This window comes from Manduca sexta, chromosome 15 (genome assembly GCF_014839805.1).
Source record: "Manduca sexta isolate Smith_Timp_Sample1 chromosome 15, JHU_Msex_v1.0, whole genome shotgun sequence".
In the NCBI taxonomy this organism is placed as follows: domain Eukaryota; kingdom Metazoa; phylum Arthropoda; class Insecta; order Lepidoptera; family Sphingidae; genus Manduca; species Manduca sexta.
This window is the reverse complement of record NC_051129.1, coordinates 4749852-4777417: the sequence shown is the minus strand read 5'-3', so window position 1 is coordinate 4777417 and position 27566 is coordinate 4749852. Positions and strand designations below refer to the sequence as shown.

Below are 27566 nucleotides of genomic sequence, written 5' to 3'. Positions count from 1 at the left end.
ATGCATGAGAAGTTTTCTATAGGAATTTTGAAGGTGTGTGAAGTCTACCAATCCGTACTAGGCCAGCGTGGTGGACTAAGGCCTAAATCCCTCTCAGTAGTAGAGGAGGCCCGTGCTCAGCAGTGGGCATGTATATAATACAGGGCTGATATTATTATTATTAACCCAATGCATTTATAAACTATGTACGTTTTACATCATCGAAATTACGAGCATTTCGTGCCTAATTAAAAAAGATATGGAATGAGTGAATTCATAAGTGCTTTTGAATTAACAAATAAAACTTAATGTGTGTGATTCCGACGACACTGATTACAAAACGTTACACAATAAAACAAAAGTGAAAATGAAAAGGATGAAACGATTGCTTAAGAGTCGTGGTTAAAGTCAAGATGTGAACTTTACAAAGGCACTTCGGTTGTAAATCTGAAACTAGAAAGTGTTTCGATACGTGATCTATGACCCAAGAATTACGAGTATCTTTTGGATAGTTTGTATGTATTTTAATTGTATGCACTTTGTGTCACATAATAGGTTTTTGTAGTTAATTCTATAATATAAATACATTGTAATCTCACATAGATATAATTTTAAACGCTTAACGGGTATAGATTATAGAGATATTGATATTATGTAATAAAACAAAAACTTATTCATTTATTACTCACTTAACACAATTCCGTGAAAAAATATTAAAAAAGTATTATAATCTAATAATCATCAAAGCGTAAACAAGGCAAAAATATTGATTAATATCAATAGGAAAACTGATTTAACTTGCCGCTTCACGTCTGAAAGTTTTTCCACAAAATGTAAGTTCGACTGATAAAAAATGCCAACATGGTAAACAAGGGTTACGTGTGTGCCATTTTACATCAAATTCAGCAGCATGAGATCCAAAAATCAGTTTCAAAAACTTCCACATTTCGATAGTCGAAATGAATACTACCACTATAATATGCAAATAAACGAATTATATTAAGTGACGTATAAACGAAATGCGTGTTGAGTCAGACATACGAAGGCCAAACGGCACGTTGCTTTCTATGACAATGGCTGATCACTTCGCCCTTATTGGTCCCACGGATACGATGACTAACTTTGAATTAATTACTAACCGCCTGTTTCACAACATACAAATCGTTTTTACATCAATGATAAGCTATATGAGTATGCTGTGTTCGTAAATTAAGGTTAAATAAATAATCTTATAATGTTAAAGATGTCTGTCGTGTGTAAATGATTATCACGAGAGGAATTGTAACAACTGATTATAATTTATGTAGGATCTGAACTGTAATTGACCCTAAAAACTGTTTTTGTTTTATTGTAATGTTTAACTCTTTCCATACGACTAATTGATGAGGTTATGAAATTGCAAATGATGAAATAGAAAAACCCATTTAAGTTTAATAAAAACAAACTTTAAAAGGATAAAGAACATTTTACAATTATATAATTTTATTTTTAATTTTTAGCCATTGAAGGTCCGACCTTCGCAGAATGAGTTCACAGTTTTGAAGTCCGGTAGCCGGTCTTTTGGGTTCCGATTTAATTACTTATACATAGAACAGGATTCCAGGTATTGTAACTTTTCGGACGAACGGACAAATTATTCCGCCCCGTAACCATGAAGGCTGCAGTCTGTCGTCTCGTCATTCAAAGGAATAAAAAAAAAGTCTTCGAAACGTCGCATCGGGAGAAAATCGTAATATAATAAAACCGCGATGAAATCCGAAAAACAGTTTTATATCGGTAACATTTATATCAAATTCAATTAGAATGTAGACTAAAACTGCTGACATAATGCCATCGCAAACAATGCATTAGTTAAAATGTGTGCGACTGAAATTTTAGTGCGAAAAATCGAATGAATTCTATAACATTGAATTTGCTAAATCAACTTAAAAGTTATTTCGGATTGAAAGTTCGTAGCTTATATTCACATACGAATATATTATGAATATTATTCAGTTTTGCCATGTATTACACTCGAAATTAAATTATATGAGAATATATCTGAGCATATTGACAATAGGATATTCGAGAACGTATTACTATAATATTATTTAGAACTAACTTTGAGCCTTCGTATCAAATCCTAAGACAGTAAATCATATACTAATAATCCTCTCAACGTTTAATATACTCGTATATTTAATTTATTTTACTTCGTCACAGTCAAAAATATATAGCACCGAAAAAATCCAGTCACTTATGCGTAGAAAATAAAATCATTAATCCTCTTGAACAGGTCCAAAATAGCAATATAAATCCATCAAGTGAAACTCGAAAGACATTTAAATAACAATTTATAAGTTGCGACTCGTCAATACAAAACTGTCGGGCACGGGAGCAACGACACCGCAAGGTTAGGGTCAAAAGGGCTCGAGGTAATTGTCGATTCAATTACTTTATTCTATTCTAGATACGAGAATGGATGGGTTGTGCAAGAGTTCATTACATTATGTGGCTTGTGTGTCAATAAAACTTTTGTGCCTATTATAGACGGCCTAGGGTGCTTGGGAGTGGAAAATAGGGTGCGGTTCGTCGATCGATTGATAGGAGGCATTATCTGTCCGAGCGAAAGTAAGAAAGGGCAGGGTCATCGTGTAGCCTTGCTCTTGACTTAGCTTGTAGATCTACTGTCACTTTTATCATTACCTGACTATGCGACAGGCGAACGTATCTTAAATATATTACGAGGGAGTGGCTTATTCAAGGGCAATGCCAATTTCGTAGTATCTAACCGTATTAAAAATATAATTTCTAGTTGAATAAGCGGCTTGAACGCGTGTCAAAAGTTCATCCATCCGTCAAACCGCATTGAGCTCGAGTGCCAGTTAAGCAAATTATAACGATTAGATTTACTGGACAGCGATCAGTTTGCCGTGGCAATAGCTTCTGTGGGTAAACATTGTTGTGATTGATGTGATTACGGACTATGAGCGTACTTCGCGAAAATTATATATTAATGGTAACTATAACATGTTAATCAAGACTATCATATTAATCTCGGCGAAGGATGGTTTTAGGATGAATCTATCCGCTTTCACCCAAGTAAGGCTTCTTGGTAAAATAATCCTTTAAGAACCTAATGGCATATTAAAAGAAAATATTTTATTTAATACAAGCAGCTCAGTAGACGAGTAATCTCGTTAATTCGAGCATTAATAGATTCATAGCCTCAACTTCTAATATTCACAGGGTCATTTTGATATAGCGTTACTAAATGAAACCACATACTTATCTTATTGAGAAAAAGACTACAATGTCTCGAACTGTAGATAAGAAATAAAAAAGTGTTAGTTTCAAACAAAATAAATATTAATACAAAGTAATTTTAATTTGACACGCCCTAATTCTACTTTAATCAAAAATAAACACGCCATAAGCGCACTACTAAACTACAAAATAATAAAAACAACAGAAATGTAAAACCGCGATTTTTGGTGAAAATATTCGTTATTAATGGATGATTTTTGGCACAATGTTAACAGTAGTGGAGATGAGTATGTGATTTCCTTTCATAACGCAATGCCAAAATGTATAATTGATTCTACTGTATGTTCCATATATATGTTAAGTTACTCGAATTTATTATTTTAATATCTGTAGTAAGTGAACATCACGCATTTATCCTGGAGTGATAGACAGAGCATCACGTCCCATGATGTGATATCGAACGAGCCTATCGTCATGATATGCGCAGTTGTAAGAATTTAAATACATATAACATTTCGCTTAAATAATAAATCCAAAAGGCTGTAATACTTTGGTAATACCAGGAAACATTTGGTAATAACACTTGTTTGTTTAAATAAATAGTATTTATTATTTTCGTTGAACTAACTCGTGCGCTAACGAAGGGTGGTCGCTGTGTGAGGTTATGAATATTCATACACACACTGTTTAATACTGACGGCATATTAAAACTTTTATAAATATTTATGTTTGTTTTATTTACGCATTTAAAGTTCATCTTTTACTTTAGATCGAAACATGTAAGTTCTTTTTTTATATTTACATCAAACTTTTGTTGATTTTAATTTATATCAAGTCCTAGGTTCAATATTCACAAAATATATTTATTAATTTTTTTATATGTAATAGAGTTCATGTTTGCATTTGCTGTACATAATATTGTGATTGTTATTTGATCATAACGTGTGAATGTCGTTCTTTCCCAAATGTATATTTTTTACCTAAGTATCTAAATATTTTAACTTGCTAATTGATCAACGACTTTATTTGTCACAAATACAGTTTAATTTACATTACTAGTATAATAATTATGAAGACTGCAAATAAGTAACGAGTAAGTGAAGCTTTCCAATCGGAAGTGACCAAGGTTATATAATCAATGCTGAAAAATTAAGAGTGCATTACCGATTAAGCAAGGTGGTATATCGGATATACATATTGTACTCTATTGGTCAACTACCATACGACTGGTAAAGACTTATGTCGTGGCTCATTTCAACGAGTCAAATTCTAGATCAGGGGCGTAATGCTCACGAAACGACAATTTGTAGTATAAGATTTGAGTCGCAATCTGCAAATAATTTACTGATATCAATAATTGCTAATTTAATATGTACTTATATAATCTTGTATTAGGTGTATTTATCTATTTTATACATATTACTCTCTAGTTGGGGGAAAAATAGACGACATAATCCTGGAAATCTTTGACACAGGACATATCGTTAGTGAACATTATATATGCATACTCCTTGCCTTTCCAATAAATCAGTGTAACTATGCGAAGAAAAAACCTTAGAGGAAATATGATAACTCGATTACAAACTTATTTCGTCGAAGTTCAAATGAAGCAGCACAAATCGGAACCGATATTTGTTATACAAAATATATAAGATTTTTCACTCCACTGAGGACTGACCCCATTAGTGTCGTGTTCGAGAAAGATCAAATGTTTGTCGACGAGGCTGGACGCGACAAAAAGAAGGTATTAAAGTATAAATAAACTTTCTACTGTTTACATAAATTAGATACTATGTAAACAGACATTAGATTAAAATTTCACTGTAAAGTTTTGTGTTACTTCAGCAATGATTTTAATCCATACGATGTTTAATTTATTCTAATTGCAAAGTCTAAAGACACACATGGTTATGCGAGATAGGGGTTCTCATGTACGATGACCTAGTCATGCTGTAGTCAAAATTGGCTTTATACCACTCTACTACACGTGAGACGGAGACGAAATATTAATATAAATTATAATTAGGATAAAATTTTACATAAAACCTTAGGATCTGATCTATCAACTTAACCAAAAACAAAAGAATTCTTTCAACATTTGGTGCATATTTGTTAACTTAGTTTTTATAACCAAATATAAGGCGCAAATAAGTTCAAGGAAAGTAAAAATACATTTCTATACTACTGCTTACTTTGTATTCATCGAATTTGAGCACGAACTCCAGTATTTCTGCAAACTGTTTGACGAGGGCCTGTTGTTGTTCGAGGTGCTGTGTGGGACTCATCGCGCCACCCACCAAGGAACCCAGCAGCCGCGGAACTACCTGCAAGGAATTTGGGATATTAATATACAGGCCGAAAGTCGAATATTGCTCGATATATTTTGGCTGTTTGCAAGTTTTATTGGTTTGGTTCGTGGGTTGTATACCGCAGGTATGAACACAGGGTCTATTGTACAATATGTAAAACCCCTTGTGAAATTGTTATAATCTGTACAAACGTCATAATTTGTTTGAAAGTGTTAATCTCTGGAGCGAGTGGTCGGATTATAACTTTTGTTACTAAGAAGCATAATTAAATGCAAGCTTAGGTATACTGGTTGCTTAGATAGTGGCCTTTACAGCGTTGACATGTACACATAAATACAAGTAGTTTTGTGAAGAAATAAATCGCTAGTTTTATCCCTTCTTGCCACCGTTGCCAAATATCTAATGAACATTGTATAAAATCAATCGCACCAGACGAAGAGTCAAGTAAATACATTATTTTTGAAACGCTGGACCTATTTTCTCGTTATTTGTCCATGAGTACTCCATTTTTAGGTCGCGTTATAATTGAAAAAACTGTTGCAGCCAAATGGCTGAATGTTAATTTTCAGTTTCCACAGGATTTACTTCGTAGAAAACTGCAGTGCGGATTTTCCCTAGCAATAGATGGAATCTTCCTTGAATTACTAAAAGTAGAAACAAAACTCAATGACACATTAATGATGTTACTCCGAACAATGATACATACATTGATACAATTCAAATTGTTTTGTTACTTGAATAAAAATAAATCTAGAACACCAATGAAATATAATTAACTGATATCGAATTATAATTTAATAGACACGATTTAACATGTTCAAACAAGTATTAAATGAACGCATATACAATGACATCAATATTTTACAAATTGAAGTTCACTATCAAAATAAAACAATGCAATCACACTATGTTATTAGAAAAAAGAAAATCAATTTATATTACTAACCACAAAAAGATAAAATATGAGTTGTCACTGACTTTAGGCACCCTCTGTTAGTAGTTCAACTAGTAATAAAGATCTTTTTAGGGATAAAACTTACAATAATTTGGTATACATAGTAAAAATTTGCAGAATTGGATGAATAGTTACAGTGATTTCTGTGTAAAAACAAACATCAGCTTTATATATTATCAGAATTACTACTAATGCAAAAAATATGAACTAACATTAAATAATGGTCTAAGTTTTAATTTACTCGTTGATTCAGTCTTCAGTTTGATAGATAGCCAGTTTTTCGACAAGTTATCAGTCCAACGACAGGCATATCAAACAACCCGGAATTGCATTTTTTGTTAAAGATGTCTTTGATAAAAAAGCGAGTATTTTTTTTATTTCGAATTTTTACAGCTTGCTGCGAAATTTGGACTAAAATCTAATGAACTGTTTCTTAATGATGTACGAAAACACATGACATTTTAATAAGACAAATTTGCTGGTGGTAGAATATATTATTCTATATCCGCTCAGATAGCGTCCACCGTACACAAGGCATTAAAACCCGCTATAACAGCCCACGTAAGTGTGTCGCGTTCCGGGATCAGCCTGTGCATATCCGGTTCCAACAGGCAATTGTGTCGACTGCCGAGAGGTAATCATCTCTCGTCAGTCGATATACTATTTGATCCCACTACACTCAATAGACAACTACTCTCAAATTTTGCAATAATCAAATCTACCGTCTCGAGATATAAACGTCTTTTAATTGCATAACAAACAACTAAAACCCTAAACATCTGTAACATTATTAAATTAACCAAAGGATGCAACAATCAAAACAATAGCATGAAGCAATTAAGTTGTGCTCATGGCGCACGGCACCAAATAAGTCGCAACTCGCAGTTATTGTGAGCCGTCGAACAATGTCAGGAAACGATCGTGATTAACTCGATTAATTTGTGACCGCTTAAGCGAGAGTGAATCTTAACAATTATTGACTAGATCAGTTTTTAGGTCAGCAAAATATGCAAGTTTATTCGTAATATGTATTTGCCCTATAAGGTCTGCATCAAAATAGATTTGACTATGATTAATATGACCAGTTCAAATTAAGCGTTTTCATTAAGGCCCACTATAGTTAAAACCAACACAAGAAACAACATCCTACGATTTCCGTTTCCCATTATTCTCACAAAAGAATCCAATTTCAACGTCGGTAAAAATATTGCAATCAAGGCTAATCCTCTTAACCAACGAAAAGCCACAACTTACCTTGTACTAATAAACATTAAGCTGAGATTGGTTAATTTAAGGTTAAAGAAACATTAGCCTCATTTTGAGCGACAATAAAGTTCAATTTGACATGAAAAATATAGTTATTTTTTAGATACATCCAATTTTATTTCTTATTAGTTAGTAATAATAGCTTCGAAGGTGCAAGTAACTGGTGCTAGGCATTAAATGTAAACAAAGACCACAATTGAACATTACATAATACAGATGTCACATATAAAGCTGTCCGCAGTGAATTTATAATACGTTTGACCCGCGAAGGTACTTAAACCACAGATTGATTTGCTACTTCCCGTCTTGTTCTAGATGATAACAATAACTGATTCATGCACGTTCTAGTAAGTTGAAATAGATTGCGTAATTTAGTAATTCATATACTAACAATAATTGATTGTGAACATTTTTGGATGTTACAAAATTATGCATAAACCGCTGTGTGAATTTGGATGATATTTGCCACACACAAGTTAATGTTACAGGTTTCTAATTATTCTGGTCAAATGCGTAGTGGATATGACGTGACCGCAAACAGAACAGTTAGAAATAAAATAAAAGTTTTAACTATAAAAAGGTGTTATTTTAGGCAATATCATTTATCTGGTTAGTAATTGAACAAGTAAAGCTTCGTTTTCGATCACGTAAATCGGCTTAAACCATTAAATCCCAAAGATATGGCGTTGTAATACTAGATTTTTTTTTCCTATAAAATTGGGTTTTTATGGTTTAAAAATTGTTTATTGATATATCAACGCGCTCAGGATTCTTGTATAAATAGACACACTCAGCGGTCAAAACATAGTTTTAACCCTAACACCACTAGGATACTCAGTTTTATGTTGTGGGTATTTATTAGTTTGAAGGACTTTCGGCCTCAACACCCTGAACTAAAACATAATTTTGCGATAACTTTTGTCGTGTAGAAGACAAAATCCATGCATCACTTGGTGCTCTCCCTCTCTTCTGTCGGTCCCTCATTCTTGAGGATCGTGATCTCGTCCAAGGTCATTCAACAGTCTTTGCCACGAGGCGCAATCTTCGGTTTGGTGCACCGCTATGCTCAATGGCATATTTAGGGAGTTGGCGACCTGGTGTGACCAGCGCTTCGGATTACGCCCTCTAGGTCGCTTGCCTACGGGCTAGCCGGTGTACTACGACTACCATAATGACTATATTCCTTTTTGTGATAATGATGCCGTGATACAAGGTCAAAGACAGTGGAAATTACGCTAAACTTTCAAAACATTAACACGAACATCAATTCTAACCTTCAGTCACGCAAGTTAAACAATTCAGATAATATTATTAGATATGATGTTTCCTTCCTCACGTCCGACATCCATTTTCTAACCTTGCGTTTTCATTATGAAAATGTTTACATTACAAATTCATTTTTAATATTGTATTATTTTGTACCAATATTTAAAAAAATGTCTCCTACCAATAATGAAATAAAGGTAAATCCGAGATCTTAACAGGAAAACGACAAAGTTGGCTATTTTTGGGAAAATTAATTTATTGTATAGACTCTGAATAAAGAAAATAAAATCTAGTGGTAGAATGTGTGGGGTGTGCACCAGTAAAGGCCTTGATTTGAACCTCAGGACGAGCCCCTCTTTCTGCTTTCTAACACGATTTGCTAAAAACTTCACCTGGTAAGTGAGCACTGCCTATAAAATACCAGAGGAATTATCTAGGCGTAGCCGGCCTATTTCTGCAATAACCCAGAGCATACTAGAGGAATTATCTAGGCGTTGGCGGCCTATTTCTGCAATAAGCCGGAAAAAATATGTCGAGTTCACTCTATGTTAGAATGGGGCCATAATAAGAGCAGGAGGAAGATGTTCATGGTAGCCCGTTTATTTATAAGTATAATTAAGATAATTTATTAAAACTTCTTGATCAAATTACTTTATGATTTCTGATAAATCAGACGGAGAGCGTCTGTTTTTATAATATACCTTCATATTTTATAAACTCTGACATAATAAGAGCTTCCGCTGGGCCAGCTAGCATCGTAAATCAGTCTTTTGTATGTCCGCTTGTTGCTCAATCATTTTTAACGGACGAACTGAGACGATGTCGAGAGGAAGTTTATTCTCTGGATTAATATGTGGGACAATTTTTAGAGAAAAATAAATTCCTATTAAAGAAATATTTATGCTTGTGTTATTGTGTTAAGTGAAAAAAATCGCCCGTATTTATATTTTAGTAGTAAAGATCGGTGGGACATAAATATATGTAAGTCTTAAAAATGTTCGGTATAAACTTTATAGATTTCTTTAAAAGAATATTTTAGAATACAGTATAACTTTATTAAGTCGTATTCACATACAAACTTTATTGTATTATTTGACCATCAAATAATCAATAATGTCTTGAGGACATTCCTTTACATAGATTCATCATTTACTTGGAAAAAGTCGTACGCAAAAATATATTTCTACGACATAAGTGCTACTCCACACTGTTTCACATATAAATATATGATTCACGTCGTTAAAAGGTGAATCATGGCAAGGATATCAAGTCGACAATTTTTAAGCCTATCGCACATCAAGATATACTGCAGAGCGGGACCGGCAATTACGGACAAAAATATTATCGATGTAGCCTCTATTACCTTCGGATAATATCATTTAAGTATGGTTTTATGATGAACTTGATCGAGGTCAAGGTTTGATGTAGCTAGGAGGATATCTTTACTAGGTGTGGGTCGTATCGTAAATGATATACAATCAAACAAAAGTAGCTTAAAATCGAAATTTCTAATCGCCTTTAAACTTTGGTTCTTTAGTAACAATCGCTTTTCTTTACTAAAATAAACTTTTAAGTGTATACTTTATTTTCGATACAGAAAAAAGGATATTTCGATTTTAGTTAATTAGTATTAATTTTTTAATTTCTTCACCTACTTTGGTGGCTGTCTACGTTACTGGGGTACGAAGCGGAAATGGAAATTCTACAAACTTTCCGTCGATATTTTATGTCACGTGATAAACATAGGTGAATATTTGATGATGCATACCACCTGGAAAGCATCGCTTAAGCTATACGCTATGGGACAGTGTGCACGAGACTAAACACAATTCATCCAGCACAATTCTGGGATTCAACGATGATGTAATAATAAATGGTTTCAGTTACTGTTTTAAATATCTCGCCACATGTGGTACGTGTGCGTGGAATTAACAGCGATCTTCAAGGCTATGTAATTGTGAGTGACAAATTGTCCGTCGGTGACCGGCCGCGTACCTGAATATGGGTGACCACCCTCTTATAAGTGACTGCGCATTGGACACGGTTGAAACTGGTCGATACTTTTTTATTGGCCTCTATAGGATTTACGTTCATGAACGAATTGGATTATATATTGTCATCAATCAAAATTGGTATGTCGGCTCATGTAATTGTCTATATGGTGTCTGAATTGTGTCGCGAATCGAGTGTATTGGATATTTCTGTAGGCTGATGGTAACTCCTTCGATTGGTATGTATTATAGATAATCTTTTCAATTGAAAACATTATACAAGTTTCTTAACAAACCAAGTATATTAATATATGAATGAATATACACGAGACATTTTACGATGTGTGAAAACATCTTAATCTTAATGAATGTGAAAATATTTTATGGGATATAAATCAAACTTTTATTACATTTAAAATGGACGGAAAGGACATGTACCAAGTTTTCGTAGAGAAATTTACAGTAACACTTCCACTTTAACAGCTTTGCTCAGCAAGCGCTTTTGTGCTTTGCCAAAGTTATAGCTTGGTCACAAAGTGCGAAGTAGCGCGCGTTGGTCACATCACTGCAATGCAGCTAGCCGCAGCGTATCGCATTATACCACTAAATATCTCGTGTGAGTTGGTCAGCTTACATCCGAGTTACTTTAAGGGTCTATTCACATGAAACTCGCCGCATCGCAGCGTCAAATTGTTGTTGCGATGTGGTCAATTCTGAACGGCAATTCGGCGGCAAAATATAGTCCATGTGAACAAAATTCATACATCAACGTAACTACTGTTGTACCACGTTTTGTCGCTGCGATGTGGTGTGGTTGTGCATTTATGAATGGACCGTAACACTCATTCGCCGTTTCCAACTACAGCTATCGCCTTTTTTTAAGTAGTCTCGAGGAATTACCGCCATTGTTTACAGAGAATAATGGCTGACTCTACGGAAAGCACGGGTAGGTCAGTAACTATCTTCAGGTCAGCCATAAGTATTAAAGAAAGCTGTACAAGTAACAGGGGCGAAGGGTCCATACAACCCTATTCCTGCCAGCTTCCTTTTATTTTGAATTTACGTAAAATCCTATAATCATTAGAATGATTTACAGACCGCATTTATGCTTATTAGTATCTATATGTTGTGTTGGGTTCCCTTTCGAGAAATTGCACCTTTCGCTACTGAGAATTAATTTGCTTATATACAAAAGCAGTTTCCCTTCGTTATTGAGAACAGACTTGAACTACTGTTATGTCAGTTACTGAAAACAATAGCTGTCCATATCAAGTCTGCTGCACTGGTCCATTACCCTTGAATTTAAGCAAAGCATCTGGCAAAACGTTATCGGCATCAGACATAAACATTCTACACGGAATAGTGATGACATCAGCATTGCAAAACAACTACAAAGACAGCACGACATAATTAAAGAGATCACGCACGACATATCTTGGTGCGTTTGCAGTAATTAAATTAACACCATTTACCGACCAATTGGATTTAAGCGATAAATCCAAACACATGTTGAACCGTTAAGTAGGCGAAAATGGCACGAGCGCGGGTGTCGCTGTGTTATTTATAGCTTCGCTCGTAGCTTTATGTTCATTCGTGTGTAGTAAATTTTCTATGCGACATCTTTAATCTGCTTGGTGGGATGTCGGATTATTTTGATTTTGTCGCAATTTGTATTGGGCTTTAACTTAAAATATATGGTTTTTTATGTCATGCAAGGATAGTGATCACTATACTGAACTTGATAGTATAGTATACTGTTTAGTTATATAATTTTAATTAATGGATCGTGTCTCTTGAGGCTGTAACAAGCCAGCAACAAGGCCAAAAGAAAATTTAAATTTAGAACAGTTTTTTTTTCTATTAACGATTGTAGAAAAGCGTCTTGCTACGGCCTGAGCCCCTGAGAACGGCCTAAAAAACGCGACATGTAAATCGATGTCGTTTAATTTTGATATTTATGATTGATTGAGAGACCAACGTGTCACGTGTTAGTTCCTCCACCAATCCCAATAAAACGACACGGGATTGTGTCGCGTATTTTGGAACATTCTAAAAATCTAGACACACTGGTGTTTGTTACAACTATGTCAGCCTGACTTTCTGGATGAGCTCGAATAATTCACTAAGTGCCCTTTCAAAAATAAACACAATATCCCTTTTACTTCAGAATACAATGTTAGTTTCGTCCATTTATATTCATAATATCGATGTTGCGGGTATAACATTAATGGCGCTTTTATAAGGCCATTATCTTAATGATTATGACTAGATACAAAATAAAAGTAGTTTGCATTACAGACTTGCAATAACTCATTTTTAATGTTATAGTTATTGATGTTTAAACGTAGTTTATTCGAATTGTATACGGTTATTAGTTATTTATTAAATGTAATAATACATGATTATCAACATTAATATTTATTATTAAGATAATTCGAAACATTAATTAAATGTGTTGTAGATTACCACATCGGTGAGAAATAATAATATTGCGATTTATTAAGGAAGTAATGAGTCTGGCGGAAGATGACAAAGTATAAGTCCGTCTTATTAACGAATAACAAATTCTAATCACGTCGGATTTATTGCTCATTTTAATGTGCCATTGTTATTAAAATTTAGAATAACAGCGTCCGCGCGTAGCCATGTCGTATCACAAAGTAGCACCAAAAACTTATTTACTAAGAACCGTTCTTACTACCTTAATTCATTTAGGAATCTTTTAATTAGTTTTCTTATTACTTATTTCGTATATGAAATTGTTTTTACTTTACAAATAAACCTGCAAGCTACCTGGCTTTCTGACGGAGAAATTAAGCTTCTACGTTACCTACCCGCCCTGATTAAATAGTTAATGTAGACCGCAAATATTTGTTCCCATTAGGGTGTTGTGGCAACAGTTCGTCGTATAACGCTACCCGCAACATCCCTTATGTGCTATGATATGCGGTGTGGAATAAATTAATTATTAATAAAAACATTTATCGTCTCTGCGCCGGGAAATATGTAATTTCCTAACATAGTTCCAATCTATTTCTTTTCTAAACAGTTATCTTCACACTTTTCTTTGCTAAGAATCTACACCGTGACGAGACATCATTTTCCATCGCACATCATTAAAAAAGTGATTATTGCAGAAAACAGAAAGTACGCATTCTGAGATGCGAGTGCAACGTACTGCATGCACCATTAACTTTGGTTCCACATTGCGGGTTCTGGCTCATGCGGAGTCCGGACATTTCTTATGGATATGATGGACGTGTGCGGTAGACGAGCTCTCATGACCGATATCTTGATACAGGGTGTTCACGTCGTGTTATATTGCAGTGTCTTTAGCCTGACTAGGAAAAAACCTGCTCTCGGATATCACTTTTGCTTTTATTTTAGCTTAACATAGCGAAGTCTTTTATTTTCCCTGATCAGGTTATAAACAACTGGATACATTTTTAATTTGTTTAGCTTAATCTAGTTCATACAAAATTCTATTTCATGTCATTCTGTTTCGTATTTGTTATTCAAGCACTTTATGATGGTAGTTTGCCTGGAATATCGTCACGAAAAAAGCACAGTTCGCGGAGCAGCGGCAATTTTGTTGACGAAAAACAAAGAATGAGAAGAGAGGATGGATTTGCATGCATGGTGCATTTTGCTTTCAGCTCATACTGAAAGACGGGTAGTAATTTCGTCGAATAAAAACAAAGAGCGAGACCTCTGCTGCGCTGGAACTATCTATTAGAGCAGTGTTATTAACTCAGATTTCGGGAACTGATTAATGATTCGTGGTTTTTGGCATCGAAGAGTAGTCTATGTATTTTTTTTTCAGCTGTAAAGTTGTTAGGATCAAAAAGTTTTTAGTTTCAGATGTATGAAATTATGTTTGTTTAACTGCACAAATTTTAATTGTCATGTTTGCTTTGTGAACCACCTTTCGTGTGGTGTTGCATCTCTGTATGAGCGACGGTAACACTTACCACCAGGAGAATGGCTGGTTCGTGTAATCATTTGTATCAAAAAATTACTTTAATGAGGTTGATATATAGAGAAAATTGCTATTCTATTCTATATTGCTATCTAAGAGGAACATACTTGCACTGCTGTAAAGATAATCTGGAATGTGGACACCCCATGACGATTTCTTATTAGAACAACTTGAATGCAACTCTGCAGCTCGCGAGTTTGCTTTGATTTATGATAATTCAAAGCTCAAGTGAGCAAACGTTGTATGTAATAATTGTTTGCGCGTGCGCCTTGGTATATGTTTATTTTATATATTGTTCGCGCATACATTTTAAATATTTATTTCAAACGGAAGCATCTATGGCTACTTTCTGACTATAGTTTACAAATAACTACCCATCAATATTCGATACCAATTTCAGTAGCGGTAAAATTTAACTGCATGTATGAATAAACATAACATGTTTCGTCTTATTTACTACTCTATAATTTGATTAAAAAACATCTGGGTTTCTAGGAATAAATAAATGACAAAATTCGAATATCAGAGAAATATTTTAGTCCATTGAAATGTTACATTTTTTAGGCCTTACCTTGCGTTTTTTAGAGGACGCAATTTTATTTTTTAGAAGTGTAGGGGGGGTCAGTGTTAACATTTTTGCTTATAACTTTTTTATTTATAGTTCTACGACAAAAAGTTACTAGACCAAAGTTGTAGAGAATTTAATTTGCAACAAAAAATGTATATAATTTTTTTTTGTCAGATAAATAGTTTAAGAGATACATCGTAAAACCATTTCAACCCAAGATGGCGGTCGTGGGACAAGGGTGGCGACCCCACAAACTTGGTTTTAGCTTTACACTGACCCCCCCTACACTTCTAAAAAATAAAATTGCGTCCTCTAAAAAACGCAACCCCAAATGTAACTTTTCAATGGACTATTTTACGTCTACATGATCTCAATGTTGCCTTTGTTCCAATTTTAAATATATTTGTGAACAATAAAATAAATTTGTATACCAATATTTGCTAAATGTTTCCTTAGTTCATATAAAGGATTGTGAAGTATGCTCCACTTGATATGTTGTTAAGCGCTAAGAATACACGAGATATTGGATCTTGTGCTGTTAACGGGAAACGAGTGGCGTGGGCGTCTAATTGATTGCCTTATTCAACAACAACTGAATTTCATTCATATTTCCTTACGGAACGAATGATGTCATTAATGGTTTTTTTACGTACTTTTTAATATTTACAGTTTGAGCCAATATTGTTAAATATAGTTATATCTCAGAATTGTACTGATTTATTTGATATTCTAATAACTATAATTGTTTATAGACATTACAATGCACATTTTAAAACTGATATCATAATTTGGAGCGTAAGAAAATGGAAAGGGTATTTTTTTATTGATTAAGAGAATCGTTCATTTTGTGTATGTTTCTGTGCCGTTAAGAGTTGTGAACACTTCCACTAAAGCAAAATGAAAAAGAGAGGATGAATTGTAGCTTTACTTAGCTTCCCACTTGTTAGTGGATGGTAACCCTAATACACGGAATGCTCTGAATCTCAGCGGAAGACGTAGGCGGGCGCTTAAAGCCTTAACCCATAACTGCAATATCGCGCCCACATAACATAGTAAAACAAATTTTGAATAAATTGAATAAATAATCTTCAAAACCCTCAAATGCCGCAACATGCGTCTACAAATAAAGTGTTTGTCGTATAACTTGGCCAAATTAAACAAATACCTTCATACCGCACACCCACTTGTTAACGTTAAGGCATTACACTGCGCCCACTAGTTGACATTAAATGCAAACAATGCTACATTAAACGTCCAGTTGCATTCGTTGCCAATAGTTGCAGGAAACTCGGCTCGAACAGTTTGCTTGTTTTGGCTCGAAATAAACTGCACCGAGTCGAGCGGCGAGACTTTTCATAAATAATGCCTACAACAGTGGCCAACTTTTATGAAGTCCTTATTTCACGGAGCTCAGCTGAACGCGTGAATTTTTTACAAAGCGCCGTTTAAAATCAGCTTCCCAGCCAGAGATGCCGCTAAAAGACCCCTTTTATTATAATTTATGCGTAATCATGACCGCCTCCGCTTGTTTTGTTTTACGCAATATCTTTCGGTTTTAGTTTCTTACTCAAGAACCTTTTAGAATTTTAGAGGTAAGATAAGCCTCGAGTCACTGGCATTCCTTCGTTCACTTAGATTTCCTTTTAAAATTCTTTAACAAAATAATTTTAATTTACGGAAAGACCTTTTGTCTTGCGTACGTCGTCCATCTGCTGTGAAAACCTTCATTGAGTCGTAAAGCCTTTAAGAGGCGATGACATGACAGGTGCAAATTGTAACTGGTCTAATAGCATTACTCGGGATGCCTGCCTTATTCATGCGTTGGTTAATGTCAAACAGAGCCTCTTTGTAAAGGAATAATTAGACGTAATTTATTGTAATGTGTTGAGACTACGGTGACTTGGTTGCGGCGCAGCTGGCTATATTATCTGTGGAATGTAGATGGGAAAGGTGTATGGTAACAGCTGCTGTAATTATTGGCATGGTTAACCATTAGCGTATCCACGTTTGTAAAAACTGGTGGATTAAACAAATACTGTAAGCCGGTCTTGAGAGACGATTTGAAACATCTGCTTTTAACGTTAATTAATAATGAACTGGATTTAAATGGACCATAAAGTCTACGGGTTTACACTTATTATAAAGCTATATACCAGTGGTGAAGGGTCCATATAACCAGATTCCTACCAGCTTCCCTTTATGTAGAATCTAATTATCATTAGAATGATTTGCAGACCACATTCATGCATATTAGGGCCTATGTGAAGAGCCGGGTTCCCTTTCGAAAAACTCACCTTTCACCACTGCTATATGCCTAAAGAGTTTAAGGTAAATTTTGAAGACACATATTTCATATTTTGTGTTTTAATTATTAAACTGGGTCAGATGGCAGATGTTCATTTACAGGTTTATTTTATACTACAACAAGAAGAGGTGGCCACGGTTACTTTGTTTTATTCAAATATGCTTATATATATAAAACTGCTTAATATTTTATTCAAATGACTAGCAGTTTTATGACAAATTTTAAAGTAGTAACTGCGTGTTTAACTTCGCCTGTCAAACATACGGGCTCCGGAGAAGTTTCGTTGTTTAAGGTGGTAGCTCAAGGTCCATTTTCATACATTTTGTTTTTAATCTGTATTAAACAGTATTTGGTAAGTATTTAAGTCTAGTTAGTGATTAGTTCTCGCAGTTGAAAGAAAATGTAAAATAATTAATAATCATGGATATTTCTGCCTTTAAAATTTCGTCATATTAAATTTTAAAGGCCGAAATATCCATGATTATTAATTATTTCTACGTTTTTCTTTCAACTGCGAGAACTAATCACTAACTAGACGTGAATTTAAATTCTTTACTTGCCAATACTTGTTTAGTTACCCAGATTAAAGCCGAAACAAAATGTATGAAAATGGACCTTGAGCTACCACCTTAAATGTGATTTGTATACATGTTTCTGGAAACTTCTATGAGTGTGAGTTATACTAACTTTGCATGTATTTACAAGTGCAGAGCGCCGTGTTGGCAACCGAATTAGAATTTATAAAAGGGCTATTTTTTGATCATTAGATAAGAGTTACCCATCAAATAAATTACAACCTGGCTCTGTGAGGTCATTCTGCGTAGATCCGACCACCAATAGCTAAAAAATATAAATATTTATAATTGTAAAATGTAAGTTAATGTAAATTTGACTTTGCGGAAGACCAACACCGCAGTCCCCCCGTCACTACGAAGGCTGCAGTCTTCGAAACAACGGGATAAAATTAAAATATAAAACCGCGATAAAATCCGAAAAATGGTTTAATTTTATTATCTAACATTCGCGTTAACATAAATCATTATACAAACGAAGCATTTACTAATCACGGAACGCTTCTCAAAGACCTGGGTGAGGAATTCGAACAACGGCCTCTAGTTCACACCTAACTATTCAGCCGTTCACACAAACTCACTTTATATCGAACGACCATAACTTTGTTAATCAAACACCATAAATCTAAAATTTAAAAGCCCTGTATGCTTATAGATTACGCCTTACTAACATAAGATTACGTTGTGAAAGACGCCCATAAACCTTTAACACTTAAAAGGCATTCTACTATGAAACACCAGGCTATACTACTTGGGCGTGAAGCGCGGTCAGGGGTGTCCTCCCCCTCAAGCAATATAGGCCAAGGTCGACGCTCTATTCAATATTTATTTAAGAGATGAATAAAGAACGTGCCAAGATGGAGCGATGGTTCTGAAAGTTGACATTATTTTACTATAAAAAAATTAAACGTGATATGAAGGGTCCTTTTCAGTCCTAAATCTTTATTGATTTATACATATGTCATGTTTGAAAAATTCGTGTAAATAATATGCTAGAAAAAAAAAATGTGGTAGTGTGTTACAATAGGTTTTAATACTTTCCCAGAAGATATACTATTATATGCCAAACATAACTAAAGTCCCGACTACGCCCATGTTACGACACAAAAGTCCTCTTGGCTATGTTAGTCACACCTCGCGTTTCCTTACAGCTTGTGTCATTGTTGTACCTAAAATGGCAGCTTGCGGTCTGGATGTGTGGGTTTTGCAACATTCGTCACGATTTGTGTACGACTCGGGATCGGTCGATGATCTCGTTGAGTTGCGAAAGATCGAGAGTGTGGTGGAATCGAAGGAGTCTGGATATTCTATACACATCAGCGCGCTTAGCAAGCGATTTGAAAATTTGTGTAGGTACAAAGTTATACATTGAAATTATTTATAAACAGTAAAGAATTAATAAAATATTTTTCCACAATTTTAAAACCACTGTTTGCTAGTACGATAATTGCTATAAATTAATTGCATATTGAAAAATACGCAGTCCATTTTAGTATTAAAATTATTCTATATTTTACCATTAAAATACCGAAGATGCCAAACGATTCTAGGCGCGAAGAGAACTGTATCTAGTGTTTATTAAACGCAGACATCCTTGTTATAAATTTAGGAACGCTAAATTTAGGCAATGTATTAAGAACTACAAGTACGAACACTAGTCAGCTTCTCGCAAGTTTCAAAGTTTTGCAAATAAATGTTTCGATAGCATCTGCTCCAAATACTATGTTCTATTTTTCTTTTGTTTGTTTTTTTGTTTTTATATCAAAGCGTGTTTGGACATATTGAGAATAAGCATAAGCTAAACTAAGAAGGTATTTAAAAGAATTTATTTACAAGATTCGTTTCTTAGTACTTTTTCACACGATTATACATAAGTATACGTAAAAATCAATAAGCAACACATTTGTAATGCTATTCTTCACGAGCAAGCATATTGTTACCGTCAGAACGGGCACCTGCTAATATCATCATCAAATTAAATATAGAAATTAGATAATAGCAAACTACGTTTTTATATTATTTGTTGCAGAGACGTGATTCGTCCTATTTTGTTGAGTGATGCAATACGAGATAACAACTTTCATTAGTTTACCAACATAATGACAAGAATAACAATTGTTACAAAGACTACCAACCTACCACAATTTGATTTTGATATGCTCAAGAACTCTGAAGGAAAATTTTAGTGACAATTTACTGTTTGTATCGAGGAAGGAAGATGGATTGTGGGAAGTGGGGCGCCCTAGAACTGAGTCAGAAAATTAATACATTATTTGTAATAAGTATCCTTATTGACACAAATACGTATATTTAAGTCTTTACATATTATAAAACAAAGTTCGTTTCGCGTCTGTTTGAACGTGATAAACTCAAAAAAATACCGGATGGATTTCGATAAAATTTGGTATGGAGATATTTTCAGACCCTGGGATGGATATAAGCTCTTTTTTATCACGGGGAAATATAGCGGAAATGTGTTATGTATTATTTGGTATAAATAAGATTGATATTCGCTACTTTTATTTTAGTACGGTTTCTATGGATAGTGTGAGCGCTTTGCGGTCCGCGTCACCACTGGTGCTGCGGTTGGCAGCAGCCGCAAACCACGGCCGCACGCTACAATGTCGCGTTGCTCGTAATAATTTTTATGGTAAACAGTACTGCACTAGCAGCCTACGGCTCGTCTCGGATTTATACCTTTATACTTCAGCATAAAGGATAAATACAAATCGCATCTTTTACTTATTTATACACTTTATATCTGTATATAACTTACTTATCTGTATAAGTAAGTACTTAGTCTGGCCATAAATACTGTTACACTTAATTATAAAAAAATATTACATTTGAATTTCGAATCTGTCATTTTTATACGATTGTTCATTGTGTTTTCTCATTTTGGCGCCAATACATTGTAAAATATTTTGCGATATTAAAATGGTGTGGGGTGATAAAGAGAACCGAATCGCTGTGATAGCATTACACAAAGTAGGTATGGAGCCAAATGCAATTTTTAAAACTCTCCATACACTTGGTATTAGTAAAATGTTTGTGTACCGGGCTATTAATAGGTACAATGAGACCTCCTCTGTTTGTGACAGAAAAGATCTGGCCGTCCACGTAGTGTTCGTACGAAAAAGGTGGTCAAAGCAGTAAGGGAAAGAATTCGAAGAAATCCTGTCCGAAAGCAAAAGATTTTATCTCGGGAAATGAAGATAGCACCTAGAACCATGTCGCGTATTTTAAAAGATGACTTAGGACTTGCAGCCTATAAGAGACGCACTGGCCATTTCTTAACTGATAATTTAAAGAAGAATAGGGTGGTAAAATCGAAACAACTACTGAAGCGGTACGCAAAGGGAGGTCACAGAAAAATTTTGTTTACGGATGAGAAAATTTTTACAATTGAGCAACATTTTAACAAACAAAATGACCGTATTTATGCTCAAAGCTCTAAGGAAGCTTCCCAATTAGTCGACAGAGTGCAACGTGGACATTATCCGACTTCAGTGATGGTTTGGTGGGGTGTTAGCTATGAAGGAGTGACTGAGCCATATTTTTGTGAAAAAGGTATCAAAACATCGGCACAAGTGTATCAAGATACCATTCTTGAGAAGGTAGTTAAGCCCCTTAACATCACCATGTTCAATAACCAAGTATGGTCCTTCCAGCAAGACTCGGCGCCGGGTCATAAAGCTCGGTCCACGCAGTCTTGGTTGGAATCGAACGTTTCGGACTTCATCAGAGCTGAAGACTGGCCGTCGTCTAGTCCCGATCTTAATCCGCTGGATTATGATTTGTGGTCAGTTTTAGAGAGTACAGCTTGCTCTAAACGCCATGATAATTTGGAGTCCCTAAAACAATCTATACGATTGGCAGTGAAGAATTTTCCCATGGAAAGAGTGCGTGCTTCTATTGATAACTGGCCTCATCGTTTAAAGGACTGTATTGCAGCCAATGGAGACCACTTCGAATAAGCTTTTTATATTTTTAATTGTTTTATATTTATGTATTAAACTGACACACTGTAAAAGTAATAAATGTTATTTGCAGTTAACAATTTTCTTTTTTCTTTATTACAATATTTATGGCAAGACTAGGTATAAAGGCGGAAGGATGCTAGAGGCATTTTCTACCAGTCGACCTTAGGGTGGTGCAGAGATAAACAAGGTAGGTGCATCTAAAACTGCTGAAATACTATTAAATATCTTTAATATATTGTCTAAGAGACATGCACATAACCTCCGAATATAAATCACAGTTACTACAAGACTAATGTTCTATTTTGTATGTTCTATCTATATTTGTCACGTGCAATAAACAATGGTTGATTTGTAACATGTTTAATAACTTTAATTACAAAACATTTCGCACTCAATCTATATCTATGAGTGGGCGTTATCTGAAGTAATCATTCAGGATATCATTGTTTGTGTTTGACTTGAGTACTTAAATACAACAATACATACGTTATACCTACTATGTCATTAAAATATTATAATGGACATTTAATCTGTTCACTCTCTAGCTGATAGTTTCTGTAGTTAGGTAATAGTTATTTACCCCCTATATTGTAGTATCTTAATATTAGCCAATCACAACGGACCTACGTCTACGCATTGTGAAGGCTGCTATGCCGTCAGTGTTGAGAAACAGAACTGTTATTACAGCTTTACTCCTTCCTTAGATAAAAAAGTCTATGAATAAGGGGGTTAGTGGTTTCAAAGGTTTTTGATGTAGAAAAGAAACTGTAGTAAGTAAACTACAATACAGTCTGAAGGTGTAGCGGCGGAAACTATGGACTGTGGTCCGGTTGACCCTAAATTCGATTACCAGATCGGTAACTTTTTGTGTAGATCACCGAAATGGAAGTTGAAAAATAAAAATAAAAAATATAGTATAGCATCGACGTATAAGTTAGATATTTATTGCCTATCAATAACTAATTTATAGTACGATTCCAAAATTATAAACTACATTTGCCGAGTATTTCTATGTGCGTTTTCACAATCCAGATTTTGCGAAAGATTTGTAATCTATTTTATCAAAACACGCTCAGTGAATAATAACGTGAGCAATTTTTATCTATATTGTATCTGACAGCGGACTGTTTTTGATGTTTACTTTAAATATACAAATGATAACATATATTTAAGCAATTCAGTACTATTGCATCATCGGAAAATATTAATACATAATTTTACTACTTCAACTAACTCCCTTTATATTAAATAGGATATGTATGTTCAAAAATTTTTACATAACTTAAGTAAACAAAAAATTCAACAAATAAGTTACTTTTGAATTTAATCATTTTAATATTAGATTCTCATTTGCACTAAATATCTCACCTTACTGTATAAAGTTTTCTACATCATTCACAACGAAGCTAAAATTAATCTAATATGTATGTATAATACGTCCGATAATTGACTGTAGCATTGCCCCCTCTGAATTGTTCGAACTTGGTGCATTCTCACGCGTCTGCACGCCAGTTGTGATTGTTTTGATTGGATGATTGTCGCATACGATAAGTGCGCGGATAACTGGAATAAAACGGCATTGACGCGAGAGGGGTGTTTTGTGGTGCGACATTAGGACCTGTGGACTTTATATTCAAGAGTTGAAATATTAGTCGTTTGTTGAATTTGACCCTTATCGTCGTGTGCGGTATTTAATGCTTATAGAGCTGTCGGTTTAAGCAGCGAATTGTCTGTTGGACGATGTTGAGAATGTTACTAAAGAGAAAACAGAATGATAATAAAATCAAATCATCATAAAAATTGTCTCATTGATATGAAAGTTCTGTTATATTGACTGAAAACACCGTTATAATTGAAAAAAACATGTAACAGATACTATAATCTAAGTTCTGTTCACAATTTTATTCAACTGGTTATTATCCTTAGAACAAAATAATATAAAAACTATAACAATTTTAATCAATTCATATCTACCAATTTTTGCTCGCGGACTCGTGCGTCGTTTTTCGAAATGAAATGAAATGATTTTATTTGAATCTTTAAAATATTATACATTATTTAGATACCAGGATAAAAATATATATAATTTCTCGCCTATGTCCTTTAATACGCTATGTCCTTCTCAGGGTCTCAAACTATCTCCATATAGAAATTCATCGAAATTCGTTCAATGGTTAAGCAGTGTAAGTATAACAAACAAAGTGACTTTCGCATTTATAAGTATGGATAGTAAGTGCAATAAAAAATCTATTCCATTCATTTCAGTCAACAAAAGAAAGTTCTGAAGAAATATAACTTTTCATAATAGTGGAAAAGTTAAGCCGCCGGTCCCCTACAAGTTGAGAAAGTGCGCCACGTCAAATCAAAGGATTAAGTGACGTGATACAAGACTGAGTGGAAATCGAAAGAGTCGCAATTTATTTTGAATCGAGATGGAACAGGACTTTTGCTTTGTTTCTGAATTGTTAACGGAGGTAATATTTCAATTCTATCAAACGTTAGTATTTGGGATGCTGCATTCGAGACATAAAATCAAATAGTATTGGACTTTCAGTATTTAGAGTTTAGATTGATTTTAAGTTACACTAGTGCAATTTAAAATAGGTTAATAACACGTAAATATACTAGACGAGGTTATACTTATACCTTGGTACTCATTATAGTTTGATATGACAACTATTCATAATAATTTACAAAGAGCTAGTTTCAGAGTAATCACCTACAAATATTAAGCACTAACAGTAACTGCCTGTAGTATAAATGATTTATGCCAATACGTTTAATCACGCCCATAAATATTTCATCATAAAATCGAGGTTGTGTATTGGATTCAAACATTGATTGACATGCTACATGATCGGTTTATAAGCGTTCCATTGTGGGAAGGAGCGGCCGGAGATGTGAATTTGACAAAATATAGGTTAGCTGACAAGGGCGTGTTTAGGATGTTGAATTTAAATCGTTGTATAATTGTAAAACGTGGATATTGTAACTTTGACTTTCGGAAAGTCCAACACCTCAGTCCGCTCCGTGATCACGAAAGCTGCCAAGTATTCGAAACGTCGGGAGAAAATTATAATATAAAAAACCGCGATAAAATCCGTAAAATTGTTTCATTTTAATGTCTAGCATTCGCGTAAACATAAGAAATCATTGTCCATCTTTGGAATTAAATAATACCAATGTTAATAACGTTTAGGCCGAATATACCGAAGTAATAACATTCTAAATTCAAAAAACACTTTTGAAAAAAGAAAAAATCTGCATATCCACCAGCCAGTACACATAAGCAAAAAAGGAAAGAATGTAATTGTCCGCCATGCTACGTGCCGGAAACACGTCCTATAGGGCGCCGAAATGATACCCAGTTATGTGGCACTCGCGTGTCGCGCCATTATACGTTTGCATGGAGTTTCGTAGCTATACATATTTTAAATTGGTTTGTTACCAGTAGTTTTTTATACTAGTGAGTAACGAGTAGGCTACTCGCCTGTTACGACTGTCCATATACAGTAGCAACTATACCTAGTATTTAAATTACAGAGCGAAAATGGCATTGCACTGCGTTCTTCATGAGACATTAAAATATTGAGTTACGTAAAGCCTATTAATTGCGCAGGTTCCTATGTTTGCGAAAGTTAGTTAAGGACAGATATATACAAAGGTTATGGTGCCAACAGCCTACCCACATAATACATTTGTCACCATACTTTTTGAAGGTGCCTTATAATGCCAGCCAGATATTATTCTACTAGGTTTAACTACAATTTACGTGACAAATGACACCTCGATTCGTGGCACGATATTCTCATAACAATACTTTTAGTGCCAAGTCAGGGACGAATATAATGTACTCTCACCTCTATAAAAAAAAAAAACAATAAAAAAGATTACGCAATTTGTAATTTTAATTAAACGAAATATTTTTTAATCTGGTACGATAAAATGTTTATTTGGCTCTCGGTAGGTTGTGGTGATTTTAGTAAATAGCTCTTAGTTTATAACTCCAAAATTCCTATAAAAAACGGGTGGCAGGCCTCTTGCAAGCGAGAGTCGGACGAGCACACATCAACATAATTTATTTTTGTCAAGCAGCAGTGGAAGGTCAGCCATAAGGTTGACGGTAGTGCACTGTGAACTTATCATGTAATGATTTGCAATTGGATGTACGGAGTGGTGTTGGTACTCTATGGTCAGTTGCAATGGTTACCATTGACATGTGACTAGTTCGCCTCCTCATTACATGTTTCAAAAACCAATAAATACCGACAATTAACTTCGACAAGGAAAGTATATTATCTAAAATATCACACGCAGTAGACGTCAAATCAGTAATAGTGTAAATAATTGGCGGGAAAGCGGAACTTATTAGCTCGCATTCCGCAGAGAACAATACATGCAGCCAAATATTGTATGAAATTTTCTCAAATAAATTAATTTTGCTACAATAATCGTCTATTTTCATGAACTGTGAATCGTTCTTTTTATTTGACCTAGAAACGACTACCATCTCAGCGAGTATAATTGCTTAGCCATGTCAGATCTCTACGGGTGGTTGAAGAAACCGATATTCTATTGAATATCGTAATTGATATAAAGTATCCTTGTGTAGGAAAGGCTAAGATAATTGAGTTACGCAATGACTTGAACGTAATGACCTATTTTGTGATAGTTTAATAAGAATTGTATTTAAATATATGCGCACTTTTCAAGTGATAGACAGCTAGGTATTTTTTTTTCATCATGATCATCAGCGATGAATGAGCTTAATCTGAGTGATATAACGTAAGGGATATAAAAATGCGTTAGGTCCGTCGTAATGCCCTGAGAATTGGGATTTCAAGAATATAAAAAGCAACCATCGCTTTTTACAAATATTTTTAGTCATCCACATATAAATTTGATCACACAAAATCTTTGTACTAGACGGAGACCTCAATCCTACACAACAGAGGCATTATTAGTCACCTCATTATTAATTAAAAAAAAAAGGCTTACAGAACACGCAACGTCAAAAAAATTTAGGTCTATACCTAATTATTCACGTTAGAGGTCTAGGTGGCACGTTTAGTTTTAATTAAGGTATATAATCTAGTGGATTGAAGACTGACTCGGGAGCGTTATTGTTATGCAGTAAGACAGTCGTG

At 34.5% G+C, this 27566-nt stretch overlaps 1 protein-coding gene across 1 annotated transcript in view; it reads right to left on the bottom strand.

Moving 5' to 3' along the window:
- LOC115439989 (CYFIP-related Rac1 interactor B) overlaps positions 1–27566 on the bottom strand; it is a 42060-nt gene that overhangs the window by 12799 nt on the left and 1695 nt on the right. The gene's annotated exons all lie outside the window — the stretch shown is intronic.